Below are 17,584 nucleotides of genomic sequence, written 5' to 3' on the forward strand. Positions count from 1 at the left end.
TTTTTATGCATATCAAGATTTCTTCTGTCTGACTCCGTACAAATGAATTGTTTTTAGCTCGTAACCGTTGAAAAGACACCTCACTCTTGCTATGTCTACCACTTACAAAAGTGCTTACTGAATATACTTCTTGCCTTTGGCATCTTGATGACACTATGCGATGCGTTCTTTTTTAATGAACGAAATGACCCATTGAAATCTACCAAAGGTAAGAATCACAAACACTCTCTCTGACTTGGTCTATGTTAGCCAGGAAAGGTATGAAAGAGGGATCAAGAGGGGAATGTAGGAGACCCCCCAAATTATATATTTAGAGTGGCAGGCAGTGGGCAAGAGGCGTGCACAGAAAGCATCACAGACAGCAGACATCCAATGGATTTGACTCAAGCAAGTAGCTTTTGTGTGTTCTGGTGCTGTGTGATGACAGTGTCCATTCTAGTTGGACAGGAGGTGATGGGGAATATTTTATCCTGCTGTAATTGTATGGGGAATGAAGTTCACTGAAATTTGATCTGGTCACTGCGACTAACACCCCTAGCTTTATGAAAAATGCCACAAGATTTCTGATGATCAGAGAGGAAGGATAGTCCAGTGGTTACAGTTTTAGCTGGGACATGGAGAACTGCGTTAAATTCACTGCTCTGCCACAGATTTCATGTGTGACCTCAGGCAAGTCACTTTGTTTCTCTCTGCCTCAGTCTCCTATCTGTAAAATGGGGATAATGGCACTGCTCTACCTCACAGAAGCATGAGGAGGGTAAATACCCTAAGATGTCCTGCACCTTGTTGCTTACATACTCCAAGCTCTTCCCCACATGAGAGAGAAAGCAGCATATGGAGCTTCTACCTGAGATATTAGCAGGAATGGGAAAATTTCATTTGCAAATTTAGCTCATGTTAAAAAATGTTAACGGCCTCCAGGTTTAGGAAAGGAGCTCAGATTTCTGGAGTTCGATTTTCATTTTTCTAGCAGTGATGTCTCAGGCCAGGCCTGACTCAACTGGCTAGAAAGGAGAAGATGTAATCAGTGGTGGATTAGCCACTGGGCCAATTGGGGGACCCTGGAAAAATGGGCACCCTGTGCCCTGACCTACTACACCTGCCCACCCAGTGCTTCTGCTGGGGAGTGGGGTCGGGGTGCAGGGACTTGTCCTGCTCCACCCATCTGGTGCTCCTGCTGGGGAGCGGGGGAAGACCCTGTGCCCCGACTCTGCTCCCTGACAGGAGCATCGGGGGAGGGGCAGGGGGACTGCAGGTGCAAGGTGTGGGGAAGGGCCCCCACTTGCTCTGGCCCAGGGCCCCACAAAATACGTAATCTGCCTCTGGACGTAATGTCTTAAAACCTCCCTAAGGCTGCTGGTCTAAGTTCTCCTAACTCCCCAGACTGCTCTCCCCTTCTCTCCAAGAGGGAAACAAGGGCCAGTGCCTTGACTGTAGTTTTCCCATCTTCTCCCATTACACTCATCCAATTAGAGAAGAGAAAGAATGCCATGTGACTAAAGTGACCAATCAGACAATGGGATAATTAAAACTGAAAAATAAACAAACAAAATGTGCACGTTTTGAGAATAAGCCATCGGGTGAAATTAGTTTGCAGACCCTTTGTCGAATGACAAAGAATGCAACACCCTGCAAAAGTCAGACTTTGTTCATGAGCAGCAAAAGGGACTCAGCTAATCAAACTATTAGCTAGAAAACAGCTCAGCCAGCTCTAACGCCTCCCAACACAGTCTCTTCCTGCTAGAAGTGCGGATGCTGTCATCACTGGAGATAGTTTGCTTCCCATTCTCACAGCCTGATATTTGCTCTTTTCTCTCCCAATGACAGCTATCATTCGCCTGCGGGTTATGACAGAGAAAAATGTGAAAGCATTTTCAACAAGGACACCTGCAGCTACAGCGTGGTGGAGAAGGCCGACCCCTCGAAAGACAGCAAATGTGAAAAATCAGGATGGGGGTGGGGGGTAATAGGAGGCTATATAAGAAAAAGACCCCAAAATTGGGACTGTCCCTATAAAATCGGGACATCCGGTCACCCTACCTGCGAGGTCCGTGGTTGGGTGCGTTAATTACAAATCCATTTAGAATTCTCTGCATAGTGCCTCTCCTTCCCCTTCTACCAATGATCAACAACGGAATGAGTCTGTTCTTCCGAGATTCATGATGGTCTTTGAAGCATCGCTACTAACAGCTGTTTTTTCTTCTCCTTGTTGAGTAGCAGTTCAGTGTGCGAGAACGCGCTGTATTTGATTCTATATTGTTTCTCTTATTCCCTGCATTAGCATAACTGAGCTTTGATCACCAGAGTAAAATAAACTCACATGAAGCACCAGAAGTCCCTGAGTGTCTTCCTAATAAGAGCTAAGTAACGATGGGGCTCCCTCTCCTTCCTTTGAGGAGAGCGCACTGATTTCGACAGTTTTTCTAACTGCGATGGGTGAATCAGTTCAGGAAAACAGTAAGAATCAGTCTGTATTTCCTGAACCACCTCTGTGCCCTTTGTCCAGGTTCATATATGTTCATAAGGATCCATCCATCTCAATTTCCAGTGTGGCCATGCTTCTCTCACACACACCTACCACTTGATTGACTGCAAGAGCCGGCAGGTACCCAGACCCAGCATTCTACTTGGCTTGCACATGCCAGATGCCAGGTTTCCTCCTGGCCCACGGTTCTTTGAACACTGAACGGGTTTGTCAAGGTTGAATCCCTCCTCTGGCACTTTGAGTGCAGAAGGTGGGGGCCCGCATGGATTTTAAAAATTAATACTGGCCACTCTGGGCTTGTATTACACTCCCAAGGTTACAGCTTTTCTCTGACCTTGGCTTGGTAAACACTGCTACCACCCAAATGCAAAAAACCCCTTGAACCCAGGAAGGAGCACTTGGGAATTCCTCCCTGTGCAGTACCCTCAAGCCGTTTCGCCCCCTCCGGGGAAGAGCTGAGAAAGAAAACAAAGGAAATTAGCTGTTGCCACCAGTTAATTAAACAACATGCACAACCTCTTAGGACACCAAAAATCCAATCCTGTTCTTAAAAAAGGTAAATTTTATTAAAAACAAAAAGGAAGAAAATACATTTGGAACTTAGGCTTTTGCTAGATATTAAAAGAGAATTCCAAAAATTAAGCACTCAAAATAGCTTCCCTGGGGATTCAGCTGAAAGGTTACAAGCAGACAAAAGCATCTGGGGTTAGCACAGACGAGACCCACAAGCCAAAATAAAGAAATAAACCTGATCGCATCTATCTAAACATTCCCTGTCCCAATGATTTCTTCTACATATGGAAGACAATTTTTCATACCTGGTTCACACCTTACACAGCATTCCTGCTTATAGCACTGCTGCTCCCTGTCCTTGCAGCCCAGAGAGAACAACAGACAAAGAGAAAGTTTCTTTCTCAATTTTAAAAAGTTCTGCCTTCCCATTGGCTCTTTTGGTCAGGTGCCCACTTCCCTTTCTTTACCTGGGGGACTTTTAACCCTTTACAGGTAAAGCAAGCAGAGAACAGCTACCAAAAGGGATTTTACAGCTAACTAGCTGGCGGGGTGATCATAAAAGGGAGCTACAACCCCCCCTTCATTTATCATAGGGTTCCTCATTGTCATTCACTAGCAGGAAACCAAAGTAGCAAGCGTCAGCAGTGGGAACAGTGCTCCGGTTTCAGGAGCACTCAGCTAGCTGGAAATACAGCACTACCAGCCTTGGTAAGGGCTGTACCTCTGAGCCATGCTAGCCATTGAAGCTGAGCAACCTCTGTTCGCTGACTGGCTTGGCATTAGCTTGGCATCATCTGCTCACCGGTAACACAACGCAAGTACATCGAGTGTTAGGAATCAATGCACCATTTGGAATACAGTGTATTGTAAAGCAGCAAGGGAAAAAGTACTGGTGGAAAGGATCAAGGGCACTGGAAGACATTCCCATTCTTGAGGTAATCCCTTCTTTAACTCAAGCTTTCTCCTAGGGCTAACCTGTAAGCACTGTGTGTGGAGTGACTGGGACAACTGGATTCCTACATGCAATCTCTGCTCATTGTGCTGAACTGTTAGCCCTTAATGCCAGTCTTTGCAACAGGGAGGTCTTGGCAAGTGTAAGCAGAGTCAGAATGAGCTCTACCCTGACATCTGGTGGTGAGCTGTGGAAAAGGCCTTCAGTGGCTGATCTCGTTTGCCTGGGCACACCCACCCTGCCTAGCATGATGGGACTGCTTGTCCAAATGGTCACTTTGGCTGCTGTGGGATCCCCAGTCTCTTTGTTAATGCCAGCCTTGGCAACAGAGAGGTCTTGGCAAAGACACTTCTTATGAAACTCCAGTGATCTGTGCAGCAGCGTATTATCGCCTAGGCCAACAAGACCTAGGCCTAGGGTGGCAAATTTGCAGGGGCAGCAAATTTGCTCACACCCCCTCCCCAACTCCGCCCCTTCCCCAAATCCCCAGCCCGCCTCTTCCCCCAGGTGCTCCGCACTTCCCTCCTTCCACCTCCCTCCCAGGCTTGCTGCGCGAAAGTGCTGGGAGGGAGGGAGAGGCAAGTAGCGGCACGCTCAGAGGAGGCGGAGCAGAGGTGAGCTGGGGCCCGCGGGTGTGGGGAGTAACCTGGGGGGCTGGGAACCGTTCCCCGCCCCAGCTCACCTCTGCTCCACCGCCTCCATCCCCCGAGTGTGCAGCAACTCCCCTTCTCCCCCCTCCCTCCCAGGCTTTCCGCGCGAAAGCGATGGGAGGGAGGGAGGAGAAGTGAGTAGCGGCACGCTTGGGGGATAGCGGAGTTGAGCTGGGGCTGGCGAGTGTGGGGAGTAACTCTTGGGGGGGGTCAGGAAACTGCTCTCTGCCCCAGCTCACCTTCACTCCACCTCCGCCATCCCCCGAGCGCGCCACAACTCCCCTTCTCCCCCCTCCTTCCCAGGCTTGCTGTGGGGGAGCGGAGGTGATCTGGCGGGGGAGGGGAGGGGGGCGGGACGGCAATTTTTTGAGGGGCTTGGGGCAGCAAATTTGTTAATCCGCCACTGGACCTGTGACACAGTAGCAGGAACCCTAGGTCTTCGCCTCCTTCCTACTCATTTGTTTCAGCTGCAAATGGCCTAAGCCCCAAGGGTGGCAAGAAAACGGAGGCAGGGAAATGTAGGCAGTGTGTTATTATTTTGTCTAGAGCTCTATGTTTCTTGTGCTAACGACAGTAGAATGATTGTATGTTGGTACCTTTGCAAAGCAGGTGTGTCTTTTTCCTTCCACTATCACAGTTTGTGAAGAGGATGGTGAACTGTAAACCCACAGCACCCACAGGCTTGGAGCTCTGGGAGAAGGTGTCTTTAAGCTACTGTGGAATCTTGGGGAGGGCGGGGTGTCAGCGCTGGTCTTTGGAACCTGGGACCTCATGACCCAGCTGCCCTATTTCCATGCAAGGGCTGTGACAGATATTGCAACCCCAGGCAGTGTTTTTGGTGTCTTTTGTATTACCTTTATGACGTTCTATGAACGATTGCATTCTACTCCATGGGGGAGGGTTCTCACAGCTCCTACAGCAGCTAAAAACAGTAGGGGGGGAGGAGAAAATCTTGTCTGAAAAGCCTCTTCAAGCTTGTTCAGATTGAGCTGTGTACAGATATACGAGCCACTGTTTTAGGGGCTGTATTAATGCAGTCAAGGGAGGACAACAAATGCCCCATTGCTTTCTTAAGCAAGAAATTGACACCCACGGAACAAAGTTATTCTGTCATAGAGAAAGAATGCTATGCAATTGTGTGGGCAATAAAGCAGTTACAGCCCTATCTTTTCAACAGAAAGTTCAGGGTATTAACGGATCATTCTTCACTGATCTGGTTGCACAAACCTAAAGGCTTGAATTCCAAACTTTTCCATATAAAGGGAAAACAAAACACGGTGGCAGATGCCTGGTCCAGGAGAGAAGCGCTGACCCCACTGTGCCATACCAGAGTGCAGTCCAGACTAGTGAGGGGCTGTGTGACGATGGCCGGGGCAGGTGCTTGGTTTGGAATGCTGAGCGACTGAGGGCACTGAGTTAGATCTTTTTCATCTTTTGAAAGTGACTAACGAACCCATTCTTCCTCCACAAGCATAAACCAAACTAGCACGTTCACTACGCTTCAGCCCCGTCCTCCCCGCATACCTGACACTCACGCAGATCCCACAGGGCTTGTAGCTGTGGAAGAGCAAAACAAGTCCTGGGATGCAAATCACAACGTGCATGATGACTTCCACAACATACGAAACAGGCAGGAAAGATCAAAAGGTCCACGAATGTTTACAGAACAGGCCTGATGTAGTTTGTCCGGCTCTTACCCACACATGCCCCCTCTCCCATACTGTCTGCCCAAACTCCTACAGTACCTTAATTTTCTTCCCAGAAGTTGGGACCTATAGCTTCATCTGTTCCCTACCTTGCCTGGGATCCTGTGCTCCCTTCCTTGGGGTCTCCAGCAGGTGCCAGATGCCAGCCCTCCACCCCCAGAGCTTTGCAAAGGATAGCAGCAGACAGGTAGAGCCAGCGAATCTGCTGGGGTCTTGTGTGTGTGTGTGCACACGCATGCCAGCGAGTAGTCTGAGTGTTCTACCCCAAACGGGATGTGTGAAAGAGGGAACTGTAGGAAAGCTGTTGGTCATGATAGGGGTTAATCAGGTTATCCAGAGATTATGGAATGGATCTATGCCCAATGCCTCCTTTACTTCCTGTCAGTCAGTGAGAGTTTGCCCCTCACTCGATGCAGTTAAACTAAAACCAGACAGCTCCCTGGCTGCAGCCCTGTGAGTAGATTTATTTTTGTTGCATTGAGTGATCTCTGTACAAAAGGATCCCTCTGCATCTTTATCTCTGCTACAATGAGCTGCAGGAGCTGACGGCACCAAATAAGGCTTTGTGCTATAGCCAGGGAACCCCACTTTGTAACTCTGCTGAGGGTAAGTCTACACTACGAAATTAGGTCGAATTTATAGATTTTTAGAAATCGTTTTTATACAGTCCATTGTGTGTCCCCACACAAAATGCTCTAAGTGCATTAAGTCGGCGGACTGCGTCCACAGTACCGAGGCTAGCATTGACTTCCAGAGTGTTGCACTGTGGGTAGCTGTGGATAGCTATCCCACAGTTCCCTCACTCTCCGCCGCCCATTGGAATTCTGGATTGAGATCCCAATGCCTGATGGGGCAAAAAAACAGTGTCGCAGGTGATTCTGGGTACATGTCGTCAGCCCTCTCCCCCCCCCCGTGAAAGTAACGGCAGACAATCGTTTTGCGCCTTTTTTCCTGGGTTACCTGTGCAGACGCCATACCACGGCAAGCATGGAGCCTGCTCAGCTCACCATCACCGTACGTTAGAGCAACGTCAGACAATTGTTTCGCGCCTTTTTTCAGCCCAGATGCCATAGCACTGGGATCATGGAGCCTGCTCAGATCACTGTGGCAATTATGAGCACTTTAAACACCACGTGCATTATCCTGGAGTATATGCAGAACCAGAACCTTCCAAAGCAAAACCAGGCGAGGAGGCGATGGCAGCGCAGTGACAAGAGTGATGGGGACATAGATATGGACATAGACTTCTCACAAAGTACGGGCCCCGGCAATGTGCACATCATGGTGTTAATGCGGCAGGTTCATGCCGTGGAACGCCGATTCTGGGCCTGGGAAACAAGCACAGCCTAGTGGGACCGCATAGTGTTGCAGGTCTTGGACGATTCCCAGTGGCTGCGAAACTTTCACAAGCGTAAGGGCATTTTCATGGAACTTTGTGACTTGCTTTCCCCTGCTCTGAAGCGCAAGAATACCAAGGTGAGAGCAGCCCTCACAGTTGAGAAGCGAGTGGCGATAGCCTTGTGGAAGCTTGCAATGCCAGACAGCTACCGGTCAGTCGGGCATCAATTTGGAGTGGGCAAATCTACTGTGGGGGCTGCTGTGATCCAAGTAGCCAACACAATCAAAGAGCTGCTGATATCAAGGGTAGTGACTCTGGGAAAAGTGCAGGTCATAGTGGATGGCTTTGCTGAAATGGGATTCCCTAACTGTGGTGGGGCGATAGACGGAACCCATATCCCTATCTTGGCACCGGAGCAGCAAGCCAGCAAGTACATAAACCGAACGGGGTACTTTTTAATGCTGCTGCAAGCACTGGTGGATCACAAGAGATGTTTCACCAACATCAACATGGGATGGCCGGGAAAGGTACATGACGCTCGGATCTTCAGGAACTCTGGTCTGTTTCAAAAGCTGCAGGAAGGGACTTTCTTCCCAGACCAGAAAATAACCATCGGGGATGTTGAAATGCCTATAGTTATCCTTGGGGACCCAGCCTACCCCTTAATGCCATAGCTCATGAAGCCATACACAGGCAGCCTGGACAGTAGTCAGGAGCTGTTCAACTGTAGGCTGAGCAAGTGCAGAATGGTGGTAGAATGTGCATTTGGATGTTTAAAAGCATTTACTGACTCGGATAGACCTCAGCGAAACCAATATTCCATTGTTATTACTGCTTGCTGTGTGCTCCACAATATCTGTGAGAGTAAGGGGGAGACATTTATGGTAGGGTGGGAGGTTGAGGCAAATCGCCTGGCCCCTGATTACGTGCAACCAAACACCAGGGTGGTTAGAAGAGTACAGGAGGGCGCGGTGCGCATCAGAGAAGCTTTGAAAACCAGTTTCATGACTGGCCAGGCTATGGTGTGAAAGTTCTGTTTGTTTATCCTTGATGAAACACCCCCCCCACACTTGGTTCACTCTACTTCCCTGTAAGCTAGCCACCCTCCCCTCCCCCCTTCGATCACCACTTGCAGAGACAATAAAGTCATTGTTGCTTCACATTCATGCATTCTTTATTAATTCATCACACAAATAGGGGGATAACTGCCAAGGTAGCCCGGGGGCAGAGGTGGAGGAGGAGGGAAGGACAAGGCCACACTGCACTTTAAAACTTAAAAACTTTAAAACTTATTGAAGGCCAGCCTTCTGTTGCTTGGGCAATCCTCTGGGGTGGAGTGGCTGGGTTGCCAGAGGCCCCCCCACCGCGTTCTTGGGCGTCTGGTTGAGGAGGCTATGGAACTTGGGGAGGAGGGCTGTTGGTTACACAGGGGCCGTAGTGGCGGTCTGTGCTCCTGCTGCCTTTCCTGCAGCTCAACCATACGCTGGAGCATATCAGTTTGATGCTCCAGCAGCCGGAGCATTGACTCTTGCCTTCTGTCAGCAAGCTGACGCCACCTATCATCTTCAGCCCGCCACTTACTCTCTTCAGCCCGCCACCTCTCCTCACGTTCATATTGTGCTCTCCTGCACTCTGCCATTGTCTGCCTGCACACATTCTGCTGTGCTCTGTCAGTGTGGGAGGACAGCATGAGCTCAGCGAACATTTCATCCCAAGTGTGTTTTTTTCACCTTCTAATCTTCGCTAGCCTCTGCGAAGGAGAAAAGTTTGCAGCTGGTGGAGGAAAAGGGAGAGTGGTAGTTAAAAAGACACATTTTAGAGAACAATGGGTAGACTCTTTCACGTTAAACCTTGCTGTTCACATTACATAGCACATGTGCTTTCATTACAAGGTCGCATTTTGCCTCTTATATTGAGGGTCTGCCGGTTTGGTGTGAGAGATCACTCACGCAGTTCCAGGAAACAGAATTCGGCTTGCAGGCAGCTATGGTAAGCCACAGTCTTTTGGCTTCTTTAACCTTCATAATGTTTGGAAATGGTTTCAAACTGCCGTGCCCTCATTTCCCATACCAAGTGGCCGTTGGGTTGGCCATTTAAAATAGGTTGGCAATTTAAAAGGAGGGGCTGCGGTTTGCGGGTTAGCATTCAGTACAAACCCAAATACCCCCCCACACACATACCCAATTCTCTGGGATTATCGCTTCACCCCTCCCCCCGCACCACGTGACTAACAGCGGGGAACATTTCTGTTCAGCCACAGCCAAACAGCCGAGCAGGAATGGGCACCTCTGAATGTCCCCTTAATAAAATCACCCTATTTCAACCAGGTGACCATGAATGATATCACTCTCCTGAAGATAACACAGAGAGATAAGGAATGGATGTTGTTTGAATGCCAGCAAACACCGGGACCATACGCTGCCATGCTTTGTTATGCAATGATTCCAGACTACGTGCTACAGGCCTGGCATGGTAAAGTGTCCTACTATAGCGGACGAAATAAGGCCGCCCTCCCCAGAAACCTTTTGCAAAGGCTTTGGGAGTACATCCAGGAGAGCTTTATGGAGATGTCCCTGGAGGATTTCCGCTCCATCCCCATACACGTTAACAGACTTTTCCAGTAGCTGTACTGGCCGCGAATGCCAGGGCAAATTAATCATTAAACATGCTTGTTTTAAACCATGTCTAATATTTACAAAGGTACACTCACCAGAGGTCCCTTCTCCGCCTTCAGGGTCCGGGAGCCCACCTTGGGTGGGTTCGGGGACTACTGGCTCCAGGTCCAGGGTGAAAAACATATCCTGGCTGTTGGGGAAACTGGTTTCTCTGCTTCCTTGCTGTGCGCTATCTTCAATCTCTTCATCATCATCTTCCTCGTTCCCAAAACCCGCTTCCTTGTTGCGTGCTTCTCCATTGACGGAGTCAAAGCACGGGGTTGGGGTAGTGGTGGCTGCACCCCCTAGCATGGCATGCAGCTCATCCATGTGGCATGTTCAGGGCTCTGATCCGGAGCAGCTGTTTGCCTCTCTGGTTTTCTGGTAGGCTTGCCTTAGTTCTTTAATTTTCACATGGCACTGCTTTGCGTCTCTGTTATAGCCTCTGTCCTTCATGCCCTTGGAGACTTTTTCAAATGTTTTGGCATTTCATTTACTGGAATGGAGTTCAGCTAACATGGATTAGTCTCCCCATACGGCGATGAGATCCCGTACCTCCCGTTCGGTCCATGATGGAGCTCTTTTGCGATCCTGGGACTCCATCATGGTCACCTCCGCTGATGAGATCTGCACTCACCTGCACTTTGCCACACTAACCAAACAGGAAATGAGATTCAAAAGTTCACGGGCCTTTTTCTGTCTACCTGGCCAGTGCATCTGAGTTGAGAGCACTGTCCAGAGCGGTCACAATGGAGCACTCTGGGATAGCTCCCGGAGACCAATACCGTTGAATTGTGTCCACACTACCCCAAAATCGACCTGGCAAGGCCGATTTCAGTGCTAATCCCCTCATCGGAGGTGGAGTAAAGAAATCAATGTAAAGAGCTCTTTAAGTCGAAAAAAAGGGCTTTGTCGTGTGGACGGGTCCAGGCTTAAATCGAGGTAACGCTGCTAAATTCGACCTAAATTCGTAGTGTAGATCAGGTCTGAGAGTGATAGGCCTGGGCTCATGAGTTGGTATGATACCTAGCCTCCGGCTCTGTTACCAGGGATCGGGCATCTCTTAGGAGTTGGTTTTGCATACAGTCTCCAGTACCCAGAAAGTGTGTACACAGTGGATGCCACCATGGCACTGACATGCAGTATAATTTCCATCATTCCCTCTGGAATCAATAAACCATTTTGAATACATAACAGCGCCTATTGTGAAATGCAAAGGATGACGTTTATTGCGGAATGAGAACAAGGAAAGGGAAGGAACAATTAAAAGGGCAAACAGACCATCAGGCATGTCACAAAGCAAAGAATGAGACAGACAGCTCCCCAAACTCACTCAGTCCTGGCTGGCCTTCCCAGATGCCAAAGTCCCCTATTCCTCAGAACATGACCCTAGTGGTCTAGCAGAGGCTGCCTGTACATGCTGTGGTTCTTTTGGCCTAGCGCCGGCAGAAGCCCAAATCTGCCCAAGGGGTAACAAGCCAGTGAAAGATCCTAAGGTTGGAAGTCAGATCCCCAGCTGGTGTAAACCAGCACAGAACGATGCTGAGGAGCTTCATTATCACTAGTGGGGAGTCAGGGGGCGGAAACTCATTTCCGATAAAGCTCAGTGAAACAGCTTACAAGTTGTCATTTATCACCGGTTCTCTTATCTCAGTTTCCGCTGCCTGAATTTGGAGCCTGTGTGAAGCTCATTCTCTCCAAGCTGTACGTCTTTAATGGGCACACAGATACAAGAGGTAGAAGAACAGAAAAGATATTTTGGATGCACAAATGCTTTTCTAAGTCCCAGACTGCAGATAGCTGGGGTAGATGTTTGGGCTGGAGTGTTCAGAGACAGACAGGCAGGCAGCACCTGGTTAGGTTTTTATCTTGTGAAAGTGACTAACAAACCCATTCTTCCTCCACAAGCATAAACCAAACTAGCACGTTCACAAAGGCTCAGCACCTTTTGCCTCTGGACACTCACCCAAAGAGATTCCACAAATTGTGGCAGATGAAAGCAAATCCTGTGAAATCCCCGTAATGCACACCACACTCCGCCCGATGACTTCCACAGTGTCCAGGACAGAGATGTCTCTAAGCACATACCAAACTGGGCATAGAACAGAAAAGCCACGACAAGCAGAAAAGATCCATGAAAGTTTGCAGAGTGGGGCTGATCTAGTCTCCACAGCCCTTCCCCTTTTCTCCACATGCCCTCCCCCCACCCCCATACTGACCTAACATTACCTTTGGTCTCTTCTGAGAAGGAGAGACCAGGCGCCTCACCACCAACCCTGTTCAGGACCCAGTGGACCATCTCCTCTGCAGCAGGTGCCAGGTAGCTGCTCCCCCGCCCCCATCTTTGAGAGCTTTGCAGAGGGCAGCAGCAGACAAGTAGAGCCAGTGCCTTTCCATTGCAAATCCATCAGGGTCTCCGAAGGAATGGGGGTCAGGGAGTAGTTTGACGATCTATCTCAACGGGGTCTGTGAGAGAGGAAACCCTCTTCATCCTCATCCTCTGCTGGAATGAGCTGTTGGAACTGACAGCATGACATAAGGCTTAGTGCTGTAGTCAGGGAACCCCACTTTGTAACCTTGTTGTGTGTGATAGGCCTGGGTTCATTGGTTGGCGTGGTACCTAACCCTAGGCTCTGTTACCAGGGATCAGATATATCAATAGGGCATCAGTCAGGGGTGTGTTTTGCATATTGTCTCCAGGTCCCAAGGAAGTTGTGATGGAGTGAGGGATTTTCTTGTTTTTTTCAATGGTTTGCATGCAGAGGGGGTGGGATGCAGTTTCCCTGGTTGTTACTGGTTTAACAAGGTGATGGGAGAGGTAGTTTGTTATTACAGAGGACCTGTGATGGAACTTGGGACCCCAGCCAATGGCCTAGAGAATGGATACCCCAGCGACTGGTGACCTGGTGACCGGGAGGCCCAGCTCGGGAGTCACAGCTGATTCTGGCCAGTGGGAGGACAATGGGCTGCGAAGAGAGGACCCCGGTGACCTGACCAGCCGGTTCCAACCAGAGGGGAACAAAGGACGGCTGGGAGGAGAGGACGCCCAGGCGACACTGTTTACCTGGATAGAAGACAATGGACAGCAACGGGGCTTGGGGGCAGGTGATATCAGATGCCCAGCAGGAAAGCACTGGGGCTCAGGACTGGAGAGAGAGAACAGTGTGACAGATCCAGACCAGTGGGGTACAGGAGTCTGGGAGAGGGCAAATATACTGGTCACTGGATGAATAGTTTTCTGTTCCCTGAGTGACCAGAGGAGGGGCTGCACTAGAGTAATCAGGAACCTGCTAGAACCAGCTAAGGCAGGCAGGCTAATTAGGACACCTGAAGCCAATTAAGAAGAAGCTGCTAGAATCAATTAAGGCAGGCTAATCAGGGCACCTGGGTTTTAAAAGGAGCTCACTTCAGTTTGTGGTGGGAGTGTGAGGAGCTGGGAGCAAGAGGCGCAAGGAGCTGAGAGTGAGAGTGTGCTGCTGGAGGACTGAGGAGCACAAGTGTTATCAGACACCAGGAGGAAGGTCCTGTGGTGAGAATAAGGAAGGTGTTTGGAGGAGGCCATGGGGAAGTAGCCCAGGGAGTTGTAGCTGTCATGCAGCTGTTACAGGAGGCACTATAGACAGCTGCAGTCCACAGGGCCCTGGGCTGGAACCCGGAGTAGAGGGCGGGCCCGGGTTCCCCCCAAACCTCCCAATTGACCTGGACTGTGGGTTCTTCCAGAGGGGAAGGTCTCTGGGCTGTTCCCCAACCCACATGGTGAATCTCTGAGGCAAGAAAATCCGACAATAAGCGCAGGACCCACCAAGATAGAGGAGGAACTTTGTCACACGGTGTCAGGAGTGGGATCTTGGGGTGCACAGTGCAGCGGAAGAAGGAGGGTGATTTAAAAAGAAAACAACGACAACAAAAACAAAACAAAAACAGGGAGAGGGTTTATTTTTTTCATCACAATGGATGACATAGTGAGGGCACTGATACAAGCTATGGCTGCCCAGCAGGAGGCTACCTGTGTCCAGGCAGCCGCCCAACAGGAGGCAGTGCGGCTGCAGCAAGAGACTAATCGCCTGCTGATGGACCAGGTTGCTCAAGACCGAGCTATGTTGCGGGAACTGGTAAACCAGGTAAAGTCCCTTAATGACCTGAATCGTGGCCTTGACGGCACGCGGCTCATACAGGTCAGCCATTGGCTGCAGAAAATGAGATGGGAGGATGATGTAGAGGCATACCTCCTGGCCTTTGAGAGGACAGCCCTACGGGAGGCCTGGCCTCGAGATCAGTGGTCTGGCATCCTTGCCCCATTCCTGTGTGGGGAGGCCCAGAAGGCCTACCATGATCTGCCTGAAGAGGCTGAGGCAGACTACCCTCAGCTGAATGCAGAGATCCTGGCCAGATCTGGGGTAATGACAGCAGTGCGGGCCCAGCAGTATCACGGTTGGAGGTACCAGGAAGACAAAACCCCGCGGTCCCAATTGTATGACCTCATCCATCTCACACGAAAGTGGTTGCAAACAGAGTCCTGGAGTCCGGAAGAGATACAAGCAGTTCTGGTCATCGACCGATACATGAGGGCACTACCACCAGACCTTCGTGCCTCGGTAAGCCAGAACGAACCCTCTGCCTATGACAAGGTTTTCGCCCTGGTAGAGAGGCGAAGGACAGCGAGGGAGCTGACCCGACCAGTTAAGGAAGAGGCACCTTGGGTTAAACTAGCAGCACCAAGCCCTAAAGTTCGGGTGACTGGGCCACCAGGAGGGCCCAGGTGGAAAAAGAGAGAGGCTGAAGGCCCATCAGAGGCCACAAAGAGTCGGAGCACTGAGGGAGAAGAGAATTGTGATGTTAGATTGCCCAAACCAAGAAACCGGGGAACGCCTAGGGCTCCATACAGATGTTCTGCCTGAGGGGAGTGGGGACACATAGCTGCACGTGTCCCAATGCTGAGGAGCCTATGCAGTGTAACCTGGGGAACTGGGCAGATCCATGCTCCTTAATCCACCTTGTGGGGGTCTCACTAACCCCACATATGTATACCAGACCAGTGAAACGAAATGGGGTAGGGACCACGGCACTGGTTGATTCGGGGAGTGCTATCAGGCTTATCTCAGGGAAGCTCGTGAAGCGTAGTCAGCTGCTGCAGGCTAAACGTACGGGGATAACATGTGTCCATGGGACAGTTAGTTACTACCCCACCATCCCAGTAAAAATTTAGATCCAAGGGAACACTACTGAAGTAGCAGCAGGTGTAGTCCCTAAACTCCCATACCCGGTACTTATAGGGAGGGACTTCCCAGGGTTTGGAAACTTACTCCCAGTAGGGGGATTGGAGAAAGATGGGGACCCTAAAATTAATGAGGCATCCACAGCAGACTGTCAACCTCCAATCTTCTCTGAAATATCCCCAGATTTGTTCTCCACTCCCAGACAGGGTAGAAAGACAAAAAGGGAAAGAAGGGCAGCTAAGGCCTTGGGAACCCGAATACTGACCCAAAGCCAGAGGGTCGCTCTTGTAGGTAGGCGGACCCGCGCAGCTGAAAAGGAGGCCACGCAGGAGGGAGAAGCACCTGAGTCTGACCCCCACCCTAATGCTTCTGAACCAGTAGAGGCAACAGAGACTGGGCCCCTAGATGTTGGGCAGATTAGCTCCGGGAGAGGAAATTTTGGACGGGACCAGGCAGAAGACCCAAGGTATGACAACATTAGGAAGGAGGTGACTGAAATAGATGGGTTCCCCGTGGAAGGGAAAACCCAGGGACCAGGACCCTACTTCATAATGAAGAAGGATCTCTTATACCGGGTTGCACCAGTACAGGGGCAGAAGGTACAGCAGATCCTAGTACCTCAAAAACACCAGAACGCTGTATTAAGTCTTGCTCATAGTCATCTTTTTGGGGGGCATTTGAGGCTAGAGAAGACCCTTGCACGAGTCCTACGACGGTTCTTCTGGCCCGGAGTACATGAAGAAGTGCGGAGGTACTGTGCCTCCTGCCCGGAGTGTCAGCTGCACAGTCCCCGTCCCCACTTGAGGGCACCTTTAGTACCCCTTCCCATCATAGAGGTCCCCTTCGAGTGAATAGCCATGGACCTAGTGGGACCCCTGGAGAAGATGGCTCGAGGCCACCAATATATACTCGTTGTTTTGGACTATGCTATTCGCTACCCAGAAGCCTTCCCTCTGCGGAACACGGCATCTAAAACTATAGCCAAAGAGCTGGTGCGGATCTTTGCCCGAATGGGGCTACCGAAGGAGATATTAACCGACCAAGGAACCCCATTTATGTCGAAGCTAATGAAGGACCTCTGTACGCTGCTCCATATATATACCCTGAGAGCTTCGGTCTACCACCCGCAGACTGATGGGTTGGTAGAAAGGTTTGACCGAATCCTCATGGCTATGATAAGGAAGGTGGTAAGTCGGGACGGGAAGGATTGGGACACCCTACTACCCTACCTTATGTTCGCTATCCAGGAGGTACCACAGGCCTCAACTGGGTTTTCCCCCTTCGAGTTATTATACAGGCGTCACCCCCGTGGCATACTAGATATCGCCAAAGAGATCTGGGAAGAGGAACCCAATGAGGGGAGAAATATAATAGAGCATGTAATGCAGATGCGAGACCGGATAGCCCGGGTTACCTCTATTGTACGGGAACATTTGGAGAAGGCACAGGAGGCCCAGCGAACCCATTACAATTGCCAGGCAAAAGTGCGACAGTTCCAACTAGGGGATCAGGTTATGGCGTTGGTACCCATGGCAGCAAGCAAGCTTCTGGCCCAATGGCAGGGGCCCTATGAGGTGGTTGAACCCGTGGGGGAAGTAACCTACAAGGTGCGGCAGCCAGGACGCAGAAAACAAGAACAGATGTATCACGTTAACCTTCTGAAAACCTGGCATGCACAAGAGGCATGCACAACGGTCCAAAAAGACCTAACCCAGGAAAACAAGCCTTCCAAACAGGTGAGAGTGTCTCCCGATTTAACACTAGACCAGAAGAATGAGGTGTCTGACATGATCTTCCGGAACCAAGATGTGTTCTCGACAAAACCAGGTCGAACAACCCCAAACAATCACCACATCGTCATGAACCCTGGGGCCAGAGTAACAATGAGGCCCTATCGGGTGCCAGCAGCAAAAAGGGAGGAAATAAAAGCAGAAGTAAAAAAAATGCTGGAGTTGGGGATCATCAAAGAATCCCACAGTCAGTGGTCCAGCCCAATCGTGCTGGTGCCCAAACCTGATGGCACCACAAGATTTTGCAACAACTTCCGGCGACTAAACGAAGTATCCCAG

General features: G+C 50.2%; 1 long non-coding RNA gene across 1 annotated transcript in view; it reads left to right on the top strand.

Moving 5' to 3' along the window:
* The first annotated feature begins 2,045 nt into the window (after positions 1–2,045).
* The window catches only part of LOC135972880 (uncharacterized), a 45,010-nt gene continuing 29,471 nt past the window's right edge, over positions 2,046–17,584 (top strand). The window contains exon 1 of the long non-coding RNA XR_010589470.1: positions 2,046–2,605. This is a non-coding gene — a long non-coding RNA (uncharacterized LOC135972880). The remainder of the gene's footprint in view (positions 2,606–17,584) is intronic.

This window comes from Chrysemys picta, chromosome 7, assembly GCF_011386835.1.
Source record: "Chrysemys picta bellii isolate R12L10 chromosome 7, ASM1138683v2, whole genome shotgun sequence".
Taxonomy (NCBI): domain Eukaryota; kingdom Metazoa; phylum Chordata; order Testudines; family Emydidae; genus Chrysemys; species Chrysemys picta.